Source organism: Lithobates pipiens, unplaced genomic scaffold (genome assembly GCF_037356315.1).
Source record: "Lithobates pipiens isolate NorthernLeopardFrog02 unplaced genomic scaffold, aLitPip1_a1.2 Scaffold_22, whole genome shotgun sequence".
In the NCBI taxonomy this organism is placed as follows: Eukaryota; Metazoa; Chordata; class Amphibia; order Anura; family Ranidae; genus Lithobates; species Lithobates pipiens.
The window spans coordinates 339242027-339264287 of NW_027507784.1; positions in this window are offsets into that span (position 1 = coordinate 339242027).

Here is a 22261-nt window from a genome sequence, read left to right on the forward strand (position 1 = left end):
GCCCAGGAATAATTCACAGCCTCTTTCAATTGGGTCTTCAATCGGGTACCCCTCTGGAGAGATGTGGGAACACCATATCCAATAGGTTTAATGGAGATTATGAAAAAATAGACCAAGGAAACCATCATAGCACAACTCAACTTCAATATAAAATTCCCCCAGAGTATTAAAAATGAATGCACTTACAATCTTCTGTGCCCTTCTGCCACCCAGAATGACCTGCCAACTTAATGCTCTAGGAATGCCACTGCTCTGTACCCCCATGGAGCCGGCATGCCCTCCAAATGGCACAAGTTATGACACAACTGGATGTCACACCCAGAAAGTCATCAGACATTACCTGATGCAGAAAAAGTGAATGTGGCCGCAATGCAACCGCATGACTATCAGTCAAAAAAATGGAGGAGGAGGACTTGGGATGGAGGATACAGTTTCTACACATACGTTGTAAGGGTGTTAAAATAAAAGTGGGTGCACTGAAGGACCTCGGTGGGATAGCCAGTGGGCGGGTCCTGGGGAACGTTGGTGGTCATGCCCCGGGGGGGGGGGGGGCCCAGGCCTAAAGCTGTGTAAGGGGCCCCAGAATTTCTGATAGCTGCCCTGTGGGTAGAACAGATAGAGAATGTGCAGATCTATATGTAAACTGATGCTATACGAATAAGAAAAAAAAACTACTACAAGAAATAATGGAAACATAAATCAAGGTTGTGAGTGTGATTTATATTTTCCATTATGTTTCTACTGATAAGATTTTTTGTGTTTAGCATGGCTTTTGATGCGTCTTGTTTCAGCCCTGATGATGGAGAATTGTCTGACCTCCACCCCGAAGCAAGTTGGCTTCCTTTGTCTTTTCTCTTCATGTCTCGGTCGTATCACCAATAAATACTTATGGATTCTTATGCCCCGTACACACGGTCGGACATTTCCGACCACAAAATCCGTCGGACTTTTTCCGACGGATTTTGGCCAGGAACTAGTCTTGCATACACACGGTCGCACAAATTTGTCGGAAAATCCGATCGCTCGGAACGAGGTGACATACAAAACGTACGACGGGACTACGTAGAGGCCAGTAGCCAATAGCTTTCGTCTCCAAAAAATTTCTGAGCATGCGTGGCAGTTTGTGCATCGGAAACTCTCTAAACGGAAAATTTTAGATCCAGTTCTCAAACTTTTTCCGTCGGAAATTCTGACACAGAAAAAGTCCGATAGAGCCCACACACACGATCGGATTTTCCGACAACATAATTTGATCGGACTTTTTCCGTTTGAATTTACGACCGTGTGTGTGGGGCATTAGGGTGACTATGACCCTGTCCTAGCGACGGAAGAGTATTACGGTTGCTAAAATTTTACCTCGCAATTCCGCCTGCGATTTTAGAATGCCTAGATGTGAGTGAGGCCTGACCGGTGCTCTGTTTTTGTACATTTCACTTAGATTTCTCAGCAGAGACCACATCCCCCCCCCCCCCCCCAGTTACATAATTAGTCAGGTTGAAAAAAAGACACAAGTCTATCTAGATTTCTACATTTGTGGTAGACCTGCCAAGTTTTAGTCAATAAGGCCAAAGCGCATGCTTAGATAAGGGTCTGGTGTGGATTTTTGGGGGGACCCTATGCTTTTTTTCTATTTTGTTCTTAATTTCTAGTGCCCAACATCTGCCTCTTCTCAGACTCCAATGCCCCATACACACGGGTCGGACATTCCGAACATAAAATCCGTGCCGCCCATCAGTGCCCAGCAGTGCCACCTATCAGTGCTACCTATCAGTGCCACCTATCAGTGCCCATCAGTCTCATCTATCAGTGGTACCCATCAGTGCCCATCCATGCCACCCATCCGTGCCACTCATCCGTGCCACCCATCCGTGCCACCCATCCGTGCCATCCATCTGTGCCATCTTATCTGTGCCCATCTTTGCCCATCAGTGCCGCCTTATCTGTGCCCATCAGTACTGCCTTATCTGTGCCCATCGGTGCCACCTTATCTGTGCCTATTAGTGCCAACTTAACTGTGCCTATCAGTGCCCAACAGTGCAGTCTATCAGTGCCCACCAGCGCCGCCTATCAGTGCCCAGCAGCGCCGCCTCATCAGCGCATTTCAATGAAGGAGAAAAATGACCTGTTTGCAAAATTTTATAACAAACTATTAAACATGATTTTTTTTATTTTATTATTTTGCATCTTTTTTTGTTTGTTTAGCAAAAAATAAAACTCCGAGCTGTAATTAAATACCACCAAAAGAAAGCTCTATTTGTGGGAAAAAAATTATAAAAATGTCATTTGGGTACAGTGTTGTATGCCCGCGCAATTGTCATTCAAAGTGCATCAGCGCTGAAAGCTGAAAATTGGTCTGGGCAGGAGGGGGGTTTAAGTGCCCAGTAAGCAAGTGGTTAATGCACAATAAAACAATTGTGTAGAATAATACTTGGCTATGTGTTTTACTTCAAATGACAGTTTGGGAGTAGGCAGTTAAAAAACAAAAACAAAAAAACAAGCATAATAATATTATTCTTGATATCACTAGGAAAAAAAAAAAAAGCCTTTGAAAAATTGTTTTGCAATAACTCCGACAGCAAAGTAGCTTCATTATTATCCCATTAAAGAAGAAGAGAATTGTCCGCTGAATTTTCGAGATTTTATAGTTTGCCGCGTCACGAATGTTAATTCTCCATTACAAACGCTAGTTTACAAGACCGACCGCTTCTGCTTCCGAGCATGCGCGTTTGTACTTTGGACTTTTGGATCCGACGGACTTGTGTACACACGCTCGGAAAATCTGCCACCCAACATTTGTTTTCGCGGAAAATCCGACAACAATTTTCCGATGGAGCGTAAAAAGCGGTTGGATTTTCCGCCAACAGCCCGTCATCACACATTTTCCGTCGGAAAGTCCGATCGCATGTACGAAGCCTTAAAGAGGAGTATTGAGGCAGGGGGGATGTGATGTTTTTTAGGAAGCTATGTACAGGCTCCCACCCACCAGCCACGATCGGCCTGCATTGCGTAGAGAAGCACATACAGTGCCTTGCGAAAGTATTCGGCCCCCTTGAACTTTTCAACCTTTTGCCACATTTCAGGCTTCAAACATAAAGAGATAAAATTTTATTTCCCCCGACATCGGAATTTTAATTTTTTGTGAAGAATCACCAACAAGTGGGACACGATTGTGAAGTGGAACGAAATCTATTGGATAATTTAAACTTTTTTAGCAAATAAAAAACGTAAAAGTGGTGCGTGCAAAATTATTCGGCCCCTTTACTTTCAGTGCAGCAAACTCATTCCAGAAGTTCAGCGAGGATCTCTGAATGATCCAATGTTGTCCTAAATGACTGATGGTGATAAATAGAATCCACCTGTGTGTAATCAAGTCTCTGTATAAATGCACCTGCTCTGTGATAGTCTCAGGTTTCTGTTGAAAGCGCAGAGAGCATCATGAAGACCAAGGAACACACCAGGCAGGTCCGTAATACTGTTGTGGAGAAGTTTAAAGCCGGATTTGGATACAAAAAGATTTCCCAAGCTTTAAACATCCCAAGGAGCACTGTGCAAGCGATCATTTTGAAAGAAAGCCATTTTTTAAAGATATCCATAAAAAGTCTCGTCTAAAGTTTGCCACAAGCCACCTGGGAGACACACCAAACATGTGGAAGAAGGTGCTCTGATCAGATGAAACCAAAATCCAACTTTTTGCCCACAATGCAAAACGATATGTTTGGCGTAAAAGCAACACAGCTCATCACCCTCAACACACCATCCCCACTGGATTCTGGATGAAAACCTGTTGGAGTCTGCAAAAGACCTGAAACTGGGACGGAGATTTATCTTCCAACAAGACAATGATCCCAAACAAACAGCAAAATCTACAAAGGAATGGTTCACAAATAAACGTATCCAGGTGTTAGAATGGCCAAGTCAAAGTCCAGACCTGAATCCAATCGAGAATCTGTGAAAAGAGCTGAAAACTGCTGTTCACAAACGCTCTCCATCCAACCTCACTGAGCTCCAGCTGTTTTGCAAGGAAGAATGGGCAAGAATTTCAGTCTCTCGATGTGAAAAACTGATAGAGACACCCCAAGCGACTTGCAGCTGTAATCGCGGCAAAAGGTGGCTCTACAAAATATTAACGCAAGGGGGCCGAATCATTTTGCACGCCCCACTTTTCATTTTTTTATTAGTTAAAAAAGTTTCAAAAATCCAATAGATTTCGTTCCACTTCACAATTGTGTCCCACTTGTTGGTGATTCTTCACAAAAAATAAAAATTTTATATCTTTATGTTTGAAGCCTGAAATGTGGCAAAAGGTTGAAAAGTTCAAGGGGGCCGAATACTTTCACAAGGCACTGTACACCCAGTGATGACGTCACCGGGACGTAAATAAGGTATGTAACGAAAATGCAAAGGCTTCATTTATAAAAAATTGAATTAGCACGTTGATGAACTTCAACTATAAATGTGATATTTTGCTCCAAGCTACTCAACTTTGTACATTAGCTTTGCACTTTTCATTGAATAAATTCATATTTAGAAGGAGTCGGTACACCATTTGCATATATTTTTGCTTCATTTAATAATCACCTTGTACGCTTGAATTAAATACCCTTCAGTAGAGCCTTTTGAGCCTGCATTTTATTGATATATTACACATGGAGTTTAGTTACTCCCAGCACTTCTAGACTACTCAACAAAATGTAACTCATCCAGAATGAATGTCTGAGAGTCGTATGAATTTTAATGAGGTTTCTAATCAGTCTATGATAGCTAAAAGGAACAATTAGCTTAATTCACATCTCTCTGAATTATTCACCTATCTGTAATTACATGGTAATGAAGATCAGTGTTTAGCAACCAGACGTTACTGATTATGAAGACAGTCGAGGGTGTTTTGGTGTTCTGTTTTCTTTTGTGTCTTTACTTTTTTTGTGCAGAGAGGTGTCCCAGGAAGAAAAGTCGATTGTACTTTCCTAAAAAAATAAAAATAAATAAATAAATAAATAAATCAAAGAGGTCACAATATAAAAGGTATTATGCCACGTACACACGATCGGACTATCCGGCGGACTTAGTCCGGCAGATTGTCGGCCGGACTTTGCAGTTGAGGTCCGCCAGACTTTCAAGCGAACGGACTTGGCCACACACGATCGCTCCAAAAGTCCGGCGGATTTGAACGCGATGACGTAGAATAAGGAAGTTCATAGCCAGTAGCCAATAGCTGCCCTAGCGTCGGTTTTAGTCCGCCGGACTAGCACACAGACAAACGGATTGTCCGCTAAAAGCCGAGTCCGGCGGACAATTTTGAAGCAAGTCTTATTTCTAAGTCCGCTTTTTGGGAAGAAAAAGTCCGCTGGAGCCCCGCACACAATCGATTTGTCCGCCGGATAGTCCAATCAATAAGAGGCGTAACTAAAAGCTTCAGGGCCCCCCCCCCTCTGCGAGAAACCACAAAGGGCCCCAAGCCCTTCCCACTGATCCCGGGGGGGCGCCCTTTACTCCCATCATGGGACCCTTTATTTACTTTAGTTACTCCCATCATGGGCCCCCTTCTTGCCGTCTTGGGGTCCCCCTACAAGGACGGAATGTCGGGGCCCAGTCGCAAGTACGACCTTTGCAACCCCAGTAGCTTCACCACTGGTGTCAGTAGTTTTTTATTTTAATTTTTTTATTATGTTTTTTTTACCATTTTATTTTATTTATTTTCCTACAATTTTATTTTTTATAAAAAAAAATGTTTTAGGTCCCCTCGTTGAGGGGGAGGGGCTTTGGTGAAATATCTGGGGTCTAAACCTTTGACGTTTCACCTTTGAGACAAAGAAAGGAGATTGAGGACATTTCAATCTCTATCTCTGCAGCCCCAGCAGAACAGAACGAATGAACAGGAATATCTCTGTACAGGTGCTTACTGTTTATACACAAACTGAAGCATAGGAAACACAGTTTACTATGCCTCAGCTATGAATGAAAAGAAAGAAAATAAAAACAGAGTCAGCTGCATAGAGGGGTCAGTTCCTTTACATGGCTTTGCCTCTTCTATCCCGGTGTACAAGGGGACCACATGGATGATCCCTGCGACCCCTGTACGTACGTCCCTGGCCCAAGCGTAGGCAGGTGCCTACTTGGGGGTACATTCTTTACTAGGTTCTACCTTAGGTTGTAGTCCTGCGATGTTTTAAGGGTTAAAGATGGTTAGGCCGCATACACACGGGCGGATTGTCTGCCCAACTTAGTCCGCTGAACCGTGTTTCAGCGGACAATCCGCTCGTGTGTGGGCTTCAGCAGACAGTCTGACGGACTTTGTCTTTCGGAATTTCCGTAATTTTGTCCGTCCAAACTTGGTTTTGTCCGTCCAAACTTGGTTTCAGCGGACAATCCGCTCGTGTGTAGGCAAGTTGGACGGACTAAGTATGGCACATGCTCAGAAAGGATTTACACGGCCGAAGGTTGCATTGCAGTGTATTGGACGTCGTTTTTCCAGTCCCGTCGTATGTGCTGTACACGTCATCGCGCAAGTTTTCAGCGGACTGTCTGTTCATCGTGTGTGGTCAAGTCCGTTCATTCAAAATTTGGACGGACTGTCTGTCGGATTGTCTGACGAACTTAGTTGGGCAGACAATCCGCCCGTGTGTACGCGGCCTTAGTGTGTTGTGTCTATCAGGCTGCCCAGAAGTCAGGATGGGGTTAAGATTGCCAGCCCCCTGAGTGTTCATGGCTTTACCCCCTTGGACGGGCTATAAATACAAGGAGAGGCAACCTAGCTGGGTCCTTGGATGGGAAAGAACAAGGAGGTATCCCTTTGAAGAAGTCACGTGACAAGTGACGCAACGTGCCGGGTAGTGATGGACGAACTTCCGACGGGACGTTTCGCGAACGCGAAACGCGAACGGGCACAAACGTTCGCGAAAACGACCGTTCGCCGCGGGCTCCATTGACTTCAATGGGAGGCGAATTTCGCAAACCTTTAGGTCGAATTTGCGGCCACGGGGTAATTATTAGGGGGTAGCACGTAGTCCCACCACCTGGACAATAGCATAATACATGTATGAGGTGAATTTGGGATCGATAACTACAAGCATTTTTTTTTTATTTGGGAAATTGTTCTGACAATTCAGGACTATGGAGCTAATGAAGGCAATGGAGGAGAGGGAAGGTCAGGGACCAGGGTAGGCAAACAAGAGGGTGCAGGAGATACAGAGCACTGACAGCAGCACCGTAATACAGAGCACTGACATCAGCACCGTGACATACAGCGCTGACAGCAGCTCCGTGACATACAGCGCTGACAGCAGCTCCGTGACATACAGCGCTGACAGCAGCTCCGTGACATACAGCGCTGACAGCAGCTCCGTGACATACAGCGCTGACAGCAGCTCCGTGACATACAGCGCTGACAGCAGCACCGTAAGCAGCCCCAGGAGGAAGTCAGCACAGCACAGGGATGGTGTGATCCCCTCATAATAAGAACCCCCAGGAGGAAGTCAGCACAGCACAGGGATGGTGGGAGCCCCTCATAATAAGAACACCCAGGAGGAAGTCAGCACAGCACAGGGATGGTGGGAACCCCTCATAATAAGCAGCCCCAGTAGAAATATGACACCGCTCAACCTCTTCAAAGAGGAGGGTAGGGGCATATAGTACGGTGTGCTTTTTTGGGTCAGGGAAGTGAGCCAAATGAATTAAGAAGGTCTGTGTGCTTGATTCCAAAAATTGTTTATAGACATATACATGGTCTACTGATCACATGTGTTGAATTCCTCCGAGATCCATGCCTCATTCATTTTTAGAAATGTGAGGTAGTTAACACTGTGGTGAGCTAGGCGAGTACGCTTATCGGTCACAATCCCCCCTGCTGCGCTGAACGTCCTTTCGGACAGGACACTGGATGAGGGGCAAGCCAACAGTTCGATTGCAAATTGGGCAAGCTCTGGCCAGAGGTCAAGCCTGCCCACCCAGTAGTCTAGGGGTTCATCACTCCTCAGAGCGTCCACATCGGCCGTTAACCCAATGTAGTCGGACACCTGACGGTCTAGGCGTTCCCTGATGCTGGATCCGGATGACACCTGTCGATGGGTCGGCTGAAAGAATGACCTCATATCCGAAGTCACCAACACATCTTCAAACCGGCCTCTTCTTGCAGGCGCTGTTGGATTGGTACCCGCAAATCCTTCTCTGGGAGTGGGAATTGCTCCTCTGCCAGCGCACGCAAAAGCAGAATGCAGCATTTCTCGAAGCAAGGCCTGGAAGTGCTGCATTCTGACAGCCCTCTGCGACGGCGGTAACATTTCCGCCATTTTGTGTTTGTACCGGGGGTCTAAGTACGTTGCCACCCAGTACTGGTCCTTGACCCTCATGCTTTTTATACGGGGGTCCCTATTAAAACACTGGAGCATGAAGGCCCCCATTTGCACTAAAGTGGAAGCGGTGTGGTGGCCTGGCTCCTGCTCATCATCCAGGATAATGTCGTCCTCTTCATTCTCCTCTCCCCATCCTCGCACAACAGGGATCCCAGAAAGGTTTAAAGCATGCTCTTCTTGCTCCTGCTCATCCGCCCCGGCACCATCCTCCTCTGACTCCTCATCAGACTCCTGTTGTTGACTTGTCTCAGATAGAGTAGCCCCCCCTGGGAATTCATCCAGCATTGCGACTTCCTCATCTTCCCGCTCCTGCTCCTCCACAGCCTGATCAATGACACGACGCAATGCACGCTCCAGAAAGAAGGCATAAGGTACCATGTCACTGATGGCGCCATGGCTGCGACTGACCAGTTTGGTGATCTCCTCAAATGGCCGCAGAAGTCTGCATGTGTCGCGCATGAGCAGCCACTGGCGCGGTGAAAAAAAACCCAGCTCCCCAGAACCGTTTCTTTCGCAGAGTTCATACAGGTAGACGTTAACTGCACGTTTCTGCTGGAGCAGCCTATCAAGCATATAGAAGGTTGAGTTCCATCGCGTCGGGCAATCGCAAATAAGACGTCTGACCGGCAGATGGTGTCGCCGCTGAATGTCAGCAAGGCGAGCCATGGCCGTGTAAGATCTTCTGAAATGGGCCGAGATTTTCCTTGCCTGCCGCAAGATGTCCTGGACCCCAGGGTATTTGACAAGGAATCGCTGCACGACCAAGTTTAAGACGTGTGCCATGCACGGCACGTGCGTGATTTTGCCCTGTTTCAATGCGCTAAGCAGATTGGCACCGTTGTCACACACCACTTTACCAACTGTCAAATTGAGCGGTGTTAGCCACTCATCTGCCTGTGAACGCAAAGCTGAAAGGAGTGCCGGGCCAGTGTGGCTCTTTGCTTCCAGGCACAACAGACGCAGCACGGCATGGCAACGTCTCACCTGGCATGTGGAATAGGTTCTGGGGAGCTTGGGCGGTGCAGTGGAAGAGACGCTAGCAGCGGAAAAGGAGGAGGCAGCTGAGGAGGAGAGGGAGGAGGATGGAGTAGGAGGAGGAGAAGAAGAGTCAGGCCTGCATGCAATCCGTGGCGGTAAAACCAAATCTACACGGGTGCCACGGGTTACATGCTTGACGGCCGTCAGAAGGTTCACCCAGTGGGCAGTAAAACTGATATACCTTCCCTGCCCGTGTTTGCTAGACCACGTGTCTGTGGTCAGATGTATCTTGGCACCGACACTGTGTGCCAGAGATACATTCACTTGCCGCTGAACATGGCCATATAGCTCTGGGATGCCCTTCTCTGAGAAATACTTCCTTCCTGGGACCTTCCATTGTGGTGTTCCAATGGCCACAAATTTGCGAAAGGCCTCCGAGTCCACCAGTTTATATGGCAGTAGTTGGCGGGCTATGAGTTCTGACAAGCCAGCCGCCAACCGTTGGGCAAGAGGGTTATCCGGCGTCATCATTTTTTTACGCTCAAACATTAGGCCCACGGAAGCCTGCCTTTTTGCAGAAAAATGTGAGCTTGGCGTGATGGAAGGTGGAGTGGAGGACAATTGTGAGGAGAGAGGAGAAGGAGAAGTAGAAGACGAGGCTGGACGGTGAGAGCCTGCAGTGTGGCTTTGTGTGTTCCGTTGCTCCCACTGGGCTCGGTGATGGCTGCTCATGTGCCTTCTTAAGGCGGTCGTCCCTAGGTGAGTATTGGGCTTACCGCGACTAACGCGTTGACTGCAAAGATTGCAGATGGCAACGCTATTGTCAGCAGCGGACACGTTAAAAAAAGCCCACACTGCGGAGCCATGTGCCGGTGTCCTGGGAGCGCCAGATGTGACCGTACATGGTCGATGACTCGCTCCTGATACATTTGCAGTCTGCTTTGTCCCTGCTGTGCAATGTAAGTCATTGCTGCTTCTCCTCCCTATCTGCTGGTCCATATCTCCCTCTGAACTCCCCTCCTCTTCCTCTCTTGTGGGCACCCACGTGACATCACTAGACACGTCATCATCAACGTCACCTTCCCCACCGCTATAAGTAGAGTAGGCAGCAACACCGGGGACCAACCTCCTCCTTGGGCTGATCTGGGTACTGGCGTCAGACTGCTGAGTAGCGCTTGTTGCTACCTCCTCTTCCTGATCCAATACCAAGAGTGGCTGCGCATCAGAAATGTCCTCTTGATATGGATCGGAAAATAATTCCAGTGACTCAAGCGGAAGGTATGTGGTGGTGGTGGTGGTGGTCGTGTTGTTGGTGGTAGTGTCTTTGGGGGTGCACATAGCAGAGAGTGAAGAAGAGGGTGCAGATCGAGAGGATGAGGAGGGTGCAGAAGAGTAAGGCTGAGCGAGCCACTCAACCAAGTCTGGTGCATCCTTTAAAGTAATTGAACGCACCTTCTGCAACTTCCCACTTTGGCTCAAGCCTGTTGCTCCTGCCCTACCCCTACCACCCCTGCGGAAGGGCCTGCCTCTTCCTCTGCATGTCATTTTTTAAATGACCCTGTGACAAAACTCTTAGTCCCTATACCGCTGAAGGACTGCTGCAGTATAGGTGAGCGGTCAGCAGTGGTGCACGTCAACCCTATCTATTGTGGACCTATAGCGGTCCTTACAGAACAGCAGACTGTACCGCACTCAAGCCTATGTACCGTAGCACCCTATACCAAGTTACCAGTCCTTATAAGAACTTTTGTGGACCAAGCAGGTTGTGTATTAGTGTTTAGCAGACTGTACGTCAGTCCCTATACCGCTGAAGGACTGCTGCAGTATAGGGCAGCGGTCAGCAGTGGTGCACGTCAACCCTATCTATTGTGGACCTATAGCGGTCCTTACAGAACAGCAGACTGTACCGCACTCAAGCCTATGTACCGTAGCACCCTATACCAAGTTACCAGTCCTTATAAGAACTTTTGTGGACCAAGCAGGTTGTGTATTAGTGTTTAGCAGACTGTACGTCAGTCCCTATACCGCTGAAGGACTGCTGCAGTATAGGGCAGCGGTCAGCAGTGGTGCACGTCAACCCTATCTATTGTGGACCGATAGCGGTCCTTACAGAACAGCAGACTGTACCGCACTCAAGCCTATGTACCGTAGCACCCTATACCAAGTTACCAGTCCTTATAAGAACTTTTGTGGAACAAGCAGGTTGTGTGTTAGTGATTAGCAGACTGTACGTCAGTCCCTATACCAATGAAGGACTGCTGCAGTATAGGGCAGCGGTCAGCAGTAGTGCACGGCAACCCTATGTATTGTGGACCGATAGCGGTCCTTACAGAACAGCAGACTGTAACGCACTCAGGCCTATGTACCGTAGCACCCTATACCAAGTTACCAGTCCTTATAAGAACTTTTGTGGAACAAGCAGGTTGTGTGTTAGTGATTAGCAGACTGTACGTCAGTCCCTATACCAATGAAGGACTGCTGCAGTATAGGGCAGCGGTCAGCAGTAGTGCACGGCAACCCTATGTATTGTGGACCGATAGCGGTCCTTACAGAACAGCAGACTGTAACGCACTCAGGCCTATGTACCGTAGCACCCTATACCAAGTTACCAGTCCTTATAAGAACTTTTGTGGACCAAGCAGGTTGTGTGTTAGTGATTAGCAGACTGTACGTCAGTCCCTATACCAATGAAGGACTGCTGCAGTATAGGGCAGCGGTCAGCAGTAGTGCACGGCAACCCTATGTATTGTGGACCGATAGCGGTCCTTACAGAACAGCAGACTGTAACGCACTCAGGCCTATGTACCGTAGCACCCTATACCAAGTTACCAGTCCTTATAAGAACTTTTGTGGACCAAGCAGGTTGTGTGTTAGTGATTAGCAGACTGTACGTCAGTCCCTATACCAATGAAGGACTGCTGCAGTATAGGGCAGCGGTCAGCAGTAGTGCACGGCAACCCTATGTATTGTGGACCGATAGCGGTCCTTACAGAACAGCAGACTGTACTGCACTCAGGCCTATGTACCGTAGCACCCTATACCAAGTTACCAGTCCTTATAAAAACTTTTGTGGACCAAGCAGGTTGTGTGTTAGTGTTTAGCAGACTGTGCGTCAGTCCCTATACCGCTGAAGGACTGCTGCAGTATAGGGCAGCGGTCAGCAGTAGTGCACGGCAACCCTATGTATTGTGGACCGATAGCGGTCCTTACAGAACAGCAGACTGTAACGCACTCAGGCCTATGTACCGTAGCACCCTATACCAAGTTACCAGTCCTTATAAGAACTTTTGTGGACCAAGCAGGTTGTGTGTTAGTGATTAGCAGACTGTACGTCAGTCCCTATACCAATGAAGGACTGCTGCAGTATAGGGCAGCGGTCAGCAGTAGTGCACGGCAACCCTATGTATTGTGGACCGATAGCGGTCCTTACAGAACAGCAGACTGTAACGCACTCAGGCCTATGTACCGTAGCACCCTATACCAAGTTACCAGTCCTTATAAGAACTTTTGTGGACCAAGCAGGTTGTGTGTTAGTGATTAGCAGACTGTACGTCAGTCCCTATACCAATGAAGGACTGCTGCAGTATAGGGCAGCGGTCAGCAGTAGTGCACGGCAACCCTATGTATTGTGGACCGATAGCGGTCCTTACAGAACAGCAGACTGTAACGCACTCAGGCCTATGTACCGTAGCACCCTATACCAAGTTACCAGTCCTTATAAGAACTTTTGTGGACCAAGCAGGTTGTGTGTTAGTGATTAGCAGACTGTACGTCAGTCCCTATACCAATGAAGGACTGCTGCAGTATAGGGCAGCGGTCAGCAGTAGTGCACGGCAACCCTATGTATTGTGGACCGATAGCGGTCCTTACAGAACAGCAGACTGTACTGCACTCAGGCCTATGTACCGTAGCACCCTATACCAAGTTACCAGTCCTTATAAAAACTTTTGTGGACCAAGCAGGTTGTGTGTTAGTGTTTAGCAGACTGTGCGTCAGTCCCTATACCGCTGAAGGACTGCTGCAGTATAGGGCAGCGGTCAGCAGTAGTGCACGGCAACCCTATGTATTGTGGACCGATAGCGGTCCTTACAGAACAGCAGACTGTAACGCACTCAGGCCTATGTACCGTAGCACCCTATACCAAGTTACCAGTCCTTATAAGAACTTTTGTGGAACAAGCAGGTTGTGTGTTAGTGATTAGCAGACTGTACGTCAGTCCCTATACCAATGAAGGACTGCTGCAGTATAGGGCAGCGGTCAGCAGTAGTGCACGGCAACCCTATGTATTGTGGACCGATAGCGGTCCTTACAGAACAGCAGACTGTAACGCACTCAGGCCTATGTACCGTAGCACCCTATACCAAGTTACCAGTCCTTATAAGAACTTTTGTGGACCAAGCAGGTTGTGTGTTAGTGATTAGCAGACTGTACGTCAGTCCCTATACCAATGAAGGACTGCTGCAGTATAGGGCAGCGGTCAGCAGTAGTGCACGGCAACCCTATGTATTGTGGACCGATAGCGGTCCTTACAGAACAGCAGACTGTAACGCACTCAGGCCTATGTACCGTAGCACCCTATACCAAGTTACCAGTCCTTATAAGAACTTTTGTGGACCAAGCAGGTTGTGTGTTAGTGATTAGCAGACTGTACGTCAGTCCCTATACCAATGAAGGACTGCTGCAGTATAGGGCAGCGGTCAGCAGTAGTGCACGGCAACCCTATGTATTGTGGACCGATAGCGGTCCTTACAGAACAGCAGACTGTACTGCACTCAGGCCTATGTACCGTAGCACCCTATACCAAGTTACCAGTCCTTATAAAAACTTTTGTGGACCAAGCAGGTTGTGTGTTAGTGTTTAGCAGACTGTGCGTCAGTCCCTATACCGCTGAAGGACTGCTGCAGTATAGGGCAGCGGTCAGCAGTAGTGCACGGCAACCCTATGTATTGTGGACCGATAGCGGTCCTTACAGAACAGCAGACTGTAACGCACTCAGGCCTATGTACCGTAGCACCCTATACCAAGTTACCAGTCCTTATAAGAACTTTTGTGGACCAAGCAGGTTGTGTGTTAGTGATTAGCAGACTGTACGTCAGTCCCTATACCAATGAAGGACTGCTGCAGTATAGGGCAGCGGTCAGCAGTAGTGCACGGCAACCCTATGTATTGTGGACCGATAGCGGTCCTTACAGAACAGCAGACTGTACTGCACTCAGGCCTATGTACCGTAGCACCCTATACCAAGTTACCAGTCCTTATAAGAACTTTTGTGGACCAAGCAGGTTGTGTATTAGTGTTTAGCAGACTGTGCGTCAGTCCCTATACCGCTGAAGGACTGCTGCAGTATAGGGCAGCGGTCAGCAGTAGTGCACGGCAACCCTATGTATTGTGGACCGATAGCGGTCCTTACAGAACAGCAGACTGTACCGCACCCAAGCCTATGTACCGTAGCACCCTAGACAGACCAAGTTACCAGTCCTGATAAAGAGCTTTGTGGAACAAGTGAGTTGTGAATGATTAGCAGACTGCAGCAGAAGGGCAGCAGTCAAGTATAATATTCTTTCTATATTTGGAAGAAAGAATATTATACGTGTACAAGCCTATTACCGTACCACTGATACCAGTCCTGAAAAGAACCTTTGTGGAACTAATAGTAACAGCAAGTCTTTAAAATTATCCTCACTGCCTGACACACTGCTTCCTGCCTGTCCCTATACAAATTGGCAAAAAAGAGTAGGCTGGAACGATTAGCTGGAACAGCTCTTTTGTGGACCTGATAGTAACAGCTAATGATGATGATGATGATGATGATGAAGAAAGACTAATCTGGCTGAGCTGTCCCTAAAATAGCAGCATACAGCGCTCTGTCCCTTTATCTAAACTGACAAAAGAAACTCAGGCTGCTGACCTAACACCTATACCAGTCCTGAAAAGAACTTTTGTGTACCAAATAGCTAGCGTTTTCTCTGTCCCTACTCCACACAGGATCCTTTCCCTACAGTGACAGAAGAAAGAATGTAAAATGGCCACCGGATCGGGTGTATTTATAGGTTAGGGGGAATGTCCAAGTGTCCATGAGCTGTCATGTCTCAATTGGTTGTCCTGTAACACATGATAAACGTGTCACGAAAGGTTAAAGTTCTTGTATACATTAAACACGTAAGTCCGCCGGGGCGAACGACGGAAAAAGGCGTTCGAACCCGCGGACGGCGAAAGTCGGAAATTCGCCGCGAAACGACCGCCGGGCGAACCGTTCGGCCATCACTAGTGCCGGGTGGAGCTGGCGATGTCTTCCAGTGTCCCCTGCATTGGAATTAGCATTGAGGAGGCAAGGAGCTCGCAGTTTGGATACATTACTTGCATTTATAAAAGATGTGGAAAGCATGAGTGCACAATCCTTATGTTTTAATAAATCGTTTTAAATGGAATTGTAAAATGAATTTTCCTTATACATTTTGAGCAGTATTGGAGAAATCCTTCTCCAAAAGAGAGCATGTGTCCTTCTCTATTGGAGCTGGTGTTCCTGACTAATCGAGGATCTTCCTATACCAGTGATGGCGAACCTTGGCACCCCAGATGTTTTGGAACTACATTTCCCATAATGCTCATGCACTCTGCGGTGTAGCTGAGCATCATGGGAAATGTAGTTCCAAAACATCTGGGGTGCCAAGGTTCGCCATCGCTGTCCTATACTATACTTTATAACAAGGCTTGAATAGTCCCGGGTGGGTCTTTGTTTGAGGTGAGTGGCCAAGCCACTTAAAGGTGGTGGTGGTCATTGCACATCTATGTTCAAATACAAATTGGATTGACACTTATAAGTGAGAGGGATATCTGCTCACTTCAGAATCATCATTGTTTTTAGACTTTTTGGCATATTTTGGACTTATATAGTATGCTTTTAATATCTTTCCCTTTATTATCAAGTTTTTGTACTTTATTCATTCCAGTTGAGGATTTTTACTAATGCTTTACAGTTTCATATTGATTTGGCACAGCATTATTTTGTATTTTTTTTTTATTAATTATGAGTGTGAGTTAATTTATTGAATGGTAGCAGCTGTTCTTTGTTTACTTTATTATTTTTTTCATAGTATAAGGCAGTGATGGCGAACCTTGGCACCCCAGATGTTTTGGAACTACGTTTCCCATGATGCTCGACTACACTGCAGAGTGCATGAGCATCATGGGAAATGTAGTTCCAAAACATCTGGGGTGCCAAGGTTCGCCATCACTGGTATAAGGTATATTTGCATAGCAGCGCACAAGTTCTTTTCTATTCTAAAGAACAAGGAGGACTGCAGCTACATGTAACTCTGGTCTAACTTTTGGGGCTCCTCCTTGATGGGTACCCCAAAGATGGGTTCATGGACTTTACTTAAAGGACTTTGCTCTATCTGAAGATATGAACTGGGGGAAGCCTGCAGTTACAATGAACTAGAGTCGTGTATGGAGTAATCTGTGAGAAACTGTTTTATATTGGTTGTATCTGCACAGGTTCCAAGAAAGTGCCTGGTCTGAAGCTCCTTGAGAAAGGGGTGCATGCAACGAGGGGGAAGGAGGTTGTGTTAAAGCAGCCAACCAGTGGTGGGAAATGATGGTGACTTGGCACGGGTGATGGAGGACCTTGGTAGTGAGGGAGTTTGTGCGCTTAAAGCGGAGGTCCACCCTAAAGTGGACCTTCCACTCATTGGAGCTCTCCCCCCCTCCGGCGCCACAATTGGCACCTTTCAGGGGGTGAGGGGGGTGCAGGTACCTGTACAGTACAGGTATCTGCACCCACTTCCGCCGTAGATTCTGCAGAAGGTACGCCCCTTTTCGCAAGAATCTACGCCCCTTTCCGAAATGCCTGCTGGGAAACACATGGATCCCAGAGGCAGCGGGTCCATCCTTATTGCGCAGCACGACTCGCGCATGCGCAGTAGCGAACCGGGAAATGAAGCCGAAAGGCTCCACTTCCTGATTCCCATACCCAAGATGGCGGCAGCAGCACCCGAGAGACGATCGAGAGATCGGCTTCGGGTGCCGAACATTGCGGGCGTGCTGGGCGGGTAAGTGTCACTATTTTAAAAGTCAGCAGCTGCAGTATTTGTAGCTGCTGGCTTTTAAAAAAAAAAAAAAAAACGGCGGACTCACGGCGGACTCCCACTTTAACCCCCTCCCTAGTGGTCGTTACTCTACACCTTTGCGGCATGGGGTATCCTATGTGTGCATATAGGTCATGGAAAAGAGAAAAAAAGAGAGAGAGAAGATCCTCTTGCATGGCCGCAGCCTCTGATTCCAGTTCCACAAATGTCCCCGATCGGGTGCCTTAAGCCCTGCCCATATGTTACGGTGGTCTTCATCTATGGAGTTAATGTACAGCAGTGACTCAGGGGCTAATGTGCCGTATTGTGTTTGCCGATTTGGCCTGTGATGCTTCCAGTAGAGAGGGTAGTGTATATATATATATATATTTATGGTCAAAGCCCTATGGCCGATACGGATATGAACAAGTAGCCTCTACCATAAGATTAACCACATGAAATGGACCTGAAGTGTGCCCTGGTCTGATGGTCGGTATACCAAAATAAGGGGGCATACCCTAGATTAGAAATTAATATATGTGAAGAGAAATGAATTTGAGAAATGCCCTGGAAAGGGGAAGGGAGGGTGGGTGCCGCGCACCGGAAACCGACAAAGACCACAGGCGAGCGGGCTGGTTAAATACCCTCCGGGCTCCTCCCATAAATTCAGGCCACCACACTGGCCTTCTTACTTATGGTCAAAGCCCTATGGCCGATACGGATATGAACAAGTAGCCTCTACCATAAGATTAACCACATGAAATGGACCTGAAGTGTGCCCTGGTCTGATGGTCGGTATACCAAAATAAGGGGGCAAAACATTCAGGTAGGGGTGCAGTTTTATTAGTTTTAGCATAATTAGTTGAGCAAGTTTGGTGAACGCTTGTGCCATTTCCACCCGAGGATTGGGAATGTACCGGGCGAGGTAGGCAGGGTCCCAAGTGCTTAGTCTTTCAATGACGTGACTTGGGACCCACGCCAACATGCTGCCAAGGGTGCTCGAATACTAAAGAGTGTCCACGGTATGGACCGGGGACGAGGTGTAGGCTGTGTAGAAGAACCCCATGTGTTTGGGAAACTGGCAGGTACACAAGTGTTGGCACGAAAGCAATAGGGAACTAGAGTCTACGCGTTCCGGTAGGAGTGACAGTAGGTAGTCAAGTGCGGTTACTTGATACCAAGCCCTGCTTCTCTATAGAAATGGACGTCCATCCTGGAGTCAGATTGCTGGGTTTTAGACACTGCAAGGAGGAGGATGAAATGAAGTTGGTAGCGAGCCAAGTAACGACTATGCAGAACTTGGCCTGCGGGATTGCTGAAGGCCTGGAATGAACATACAATGGACATTAAACTGGTGCCACCGGGCTAACTGCAGCGGTCTGCGCAGGAAGGACACAACCGAGATCGGTCCAGACCTGGCTTCAATAACAAGATGAGCCTCGGCCCAGTTGTCGGTGGTGAAAGCCACAGCCTGTCCTGTCCTGACATGACCCCAGATACGAGAGGCTGTCATGACCGGGTATAGTCTGAAGAGGGAGGAAGTCCAGGTAACCGGGGTTTAGGAGTATCCCTGATGCCATGGTCCTGTAAACCAGTGGTGGCCAAAAATTTCCGCGAAGCCTGTGTAGGCTGTGGCATCTGTCGCTACCAGGGGCGACAGGGGCATCGTAGACGGTTTAAACACCGATACATCAATCCATGCAGTAAGGAACCTTCCGACATTGACAGGTCTGTTATTGCCACGGCATCTAAATTAAGGATCTAAGAAGGGTCCTGTGTCCGTGAGAGGAGGACTAGGAGGCGTGACATAAAGATCGATCCTGGGGAATGGCCCGTATTGCAGATTTGAACATTCGTCAGGTAGTGTCTGTGTAGAACCTGGCTGCCAGTGCTACCAACGATAAATTGGCTAGGCCAGGGAAAACCACAAAGGGCCAGGTAGATGGCCGCTTGGATGACTAGACTGGGGAATATGCGAGGATTTCATGTCCCTAAAGATGGCAGTTGTGATGGGCGAGCATTTTCCGTTGGCTATGGGTGATGCCTCTGGATGCCTCGAAGTGGGGATCTTGCTGTATGAGCCATAAAGACAGGTGGCTCTCCGGGCCCTGTAAGGATGAGAAATGCTGAACGCTGGCTAGGTATAGCCTGAGCGTGTTACAGGAAGAAGCCAGTTGCGTGTGTCAACACGATCCAGGTGCTGGATGGAAGTTGAACTCAACTATCCTAAGGGAGAGACCGACAGACAGGAAACGGTGAGTGGCTTGTAAGAAAAGCCACAGGAGACAAGTGGCCAACTAAGTGCTGCTGAAAACGACGTGTAGCCAGTTTGTGTGCCACTGAGAATGTGTGCTTGCAAAAGAATGATTGCAAGACGTTATGCTAAGTCGCGAGCCTTGGCACGATTGCAAAAGTAGTGTTTAAACGTGTGCTTGCGACAATTGCGTGGGAGTTTGTCACTGGAAATGTGTTCATAGTGACTGTGAGAAATTCGTGTTATCGCATGTGCTTTGCGAAGACTGCAGGAGTTGTGCTTGAACATGTGTTTGGGCGCGTGCTTGCAACGATTGCAAGATCTTATGCCAAGATGCGTGCTTGCAATGATTGCAAGATGTTATGCTAGGATGCGTGCCTGCAACGATTGCAAGGAGTTACACCAGGATGCGTGCCTGCCACGATTGCAAGATGTTATGCTAGGATGCGTGTGTGCAATGATTGCAAGAAGTAATGCCAGGATGCGTGCCTGCAATGATTTCAAGGAGTTATGCCAGGATGCGTGCCTGCAATGATTGCAAGAAGTTATGGTAAGATACATGGGTAGCCAGGTCGGAAAAGACAGAAGTCCATCCAGTCCTAACCACAAATCAAACAAATAAATATCGCACAACCCGACACACCCAATTCTACACCCACAGCTGATCCAGAGGAAGGCAAAAAACCCCAGCAGAGCATGGCCCAATTTGCTACAGCAGGGAAAAAATTCCTTCCTGATCCCCCGAGAGGCAATCGGATTTTCCCTGGATCAACTTTAAAAATAAGTACCCCGTTACAATGTACATTTAGGAAAGTATCCAGGTTTTTCCCAAAGCAATCTATTGAGCCAGCCGGAACTGCCTGCTAGCAATGATTGCAACAAGTTTGTGCCTGGACATCTGCTCGCAATGATTGCAAGAGGTCTTATGCTCGAATGCGTGCTAGCAATGATTTGCCAGAGGTCTATGCCTGAATGTATGCTTGCAATGATTGCAAGAAGTCTATGTTTGGATGCGTGCCTGCAACGATTGCAAGAAATCTACGCTTGGATGCATGCTTGCAATGACTGCAAGAAGTCTACGCATGGATGCGTGTTTGCAATGATTGCAAGAAGTCTATTCTTGTATGCGTGCTTGCGACGACTGCCAGACTTCCATGCTTGAATGCGTGCTCGCAACGATTGCACGAAGATTATGCTTGATGCGTGCTTGCAATGATTTGCAAGAAGTCTATGCTTGGATTCGTGCTTGCAACGATTGCAAAAAAGTCTACGCTTGTATGCGAACTTGCAACGACTGTACGACGTCCATGCTTGAATGCGTGCTCGCAACGGTTGCCAGAAGTCTACACTTGAATGCGAGCTTGCAACGCTTGCGAGAAGTCCAGGCTTGTATGCGTACTCGCACCAACTGCAAGACGTCCATGCTTGACTGCGTACTAGCAACGATTGCAAGAGGTCTATGCTAGGATGCGTGCTTGCAACGATTGCTAGAAGTCTACGCTTGGATGCGTGTTTGCAACGATCGCAAGAAGTCTACGCTTGTGTGCGTCCATGCTTGGATGCGTGTATGCAAAGATTGCAAGAAGTCTATGCTTGAATGCGTGCTTGCAACGATTGCCAGAAGTCTGTGCCTGGGGATGTGTTTGCATGTCAGATGCGACCGACTCGAAACGGGGCACTGTATACTACGGTCCATTTAATGAAAACCTGTTATGACAGAGGCATAAGCCGGTCATGCCGTGACTGTGACTGACGATGAACCGGACTCTGGAGCATGCACTGAAATGAGGCTAAAGCACTGGGGCACACCGTAACGAATCGGTGCATGTATGCAACTGGATTCGAAACGGAGCGCGGTACGTGGCGGTGAAATTTATTTGATTGCCATGACAGAGGCATGAGTCGGTTGTGCCGCTGTTGCGACTATCCGTTAATCGTGCATGCTGTAAAGCAAGTACTGGAATGTGGCTGAAATACCTGGGGCGCCGGGACGAATCGGTGCCTCGTAGATGCGACTGGATTCGTATCGGACGTCCTACGTGACAGTGAAATTGATTTCCCATGACAGAGTCATGAATCAGAGAACCGAAACCTGCAACCAACAATGAATCCTGACTCTGGAGCATGTACTGAAATGAGGCCGTAACCAACTGGGGCACACCGAAACGAATCGGTGCATCACGGATGCGACTAGATTCGAATCGGAGCGCGGTAAGTGACAGTGAAATGAGTGACAAAAGTATGCCATGACGGAGGCCCGAATCGGTCGTGCCGCGATTGCGACTGACAACGAACGGGACTCCGGAGCATGTACAGAAATGAGGCCGAAAATACCTGGGGCACGCCGGGACGAATTGGTGCATCGTAGACGCGACTGGATTCGTATCGGAACGTGATATGTGACAGTGAAATGATCCCATGACAGAGACCCGATCGCTTAGCAACGAGCGGGCTCTGGAGCATGTACCGAAATGAGGCCAACACAACTGGGACACGTGTAACCAAGCACATCCGACCGTGTATTACCTAGCACAGATGAACCGGATGAAATCGAGCGGATGAGGATTATTTTCGAAGAGCCTATGTAACCAGGCATATCTGGTAAGAGCATTACT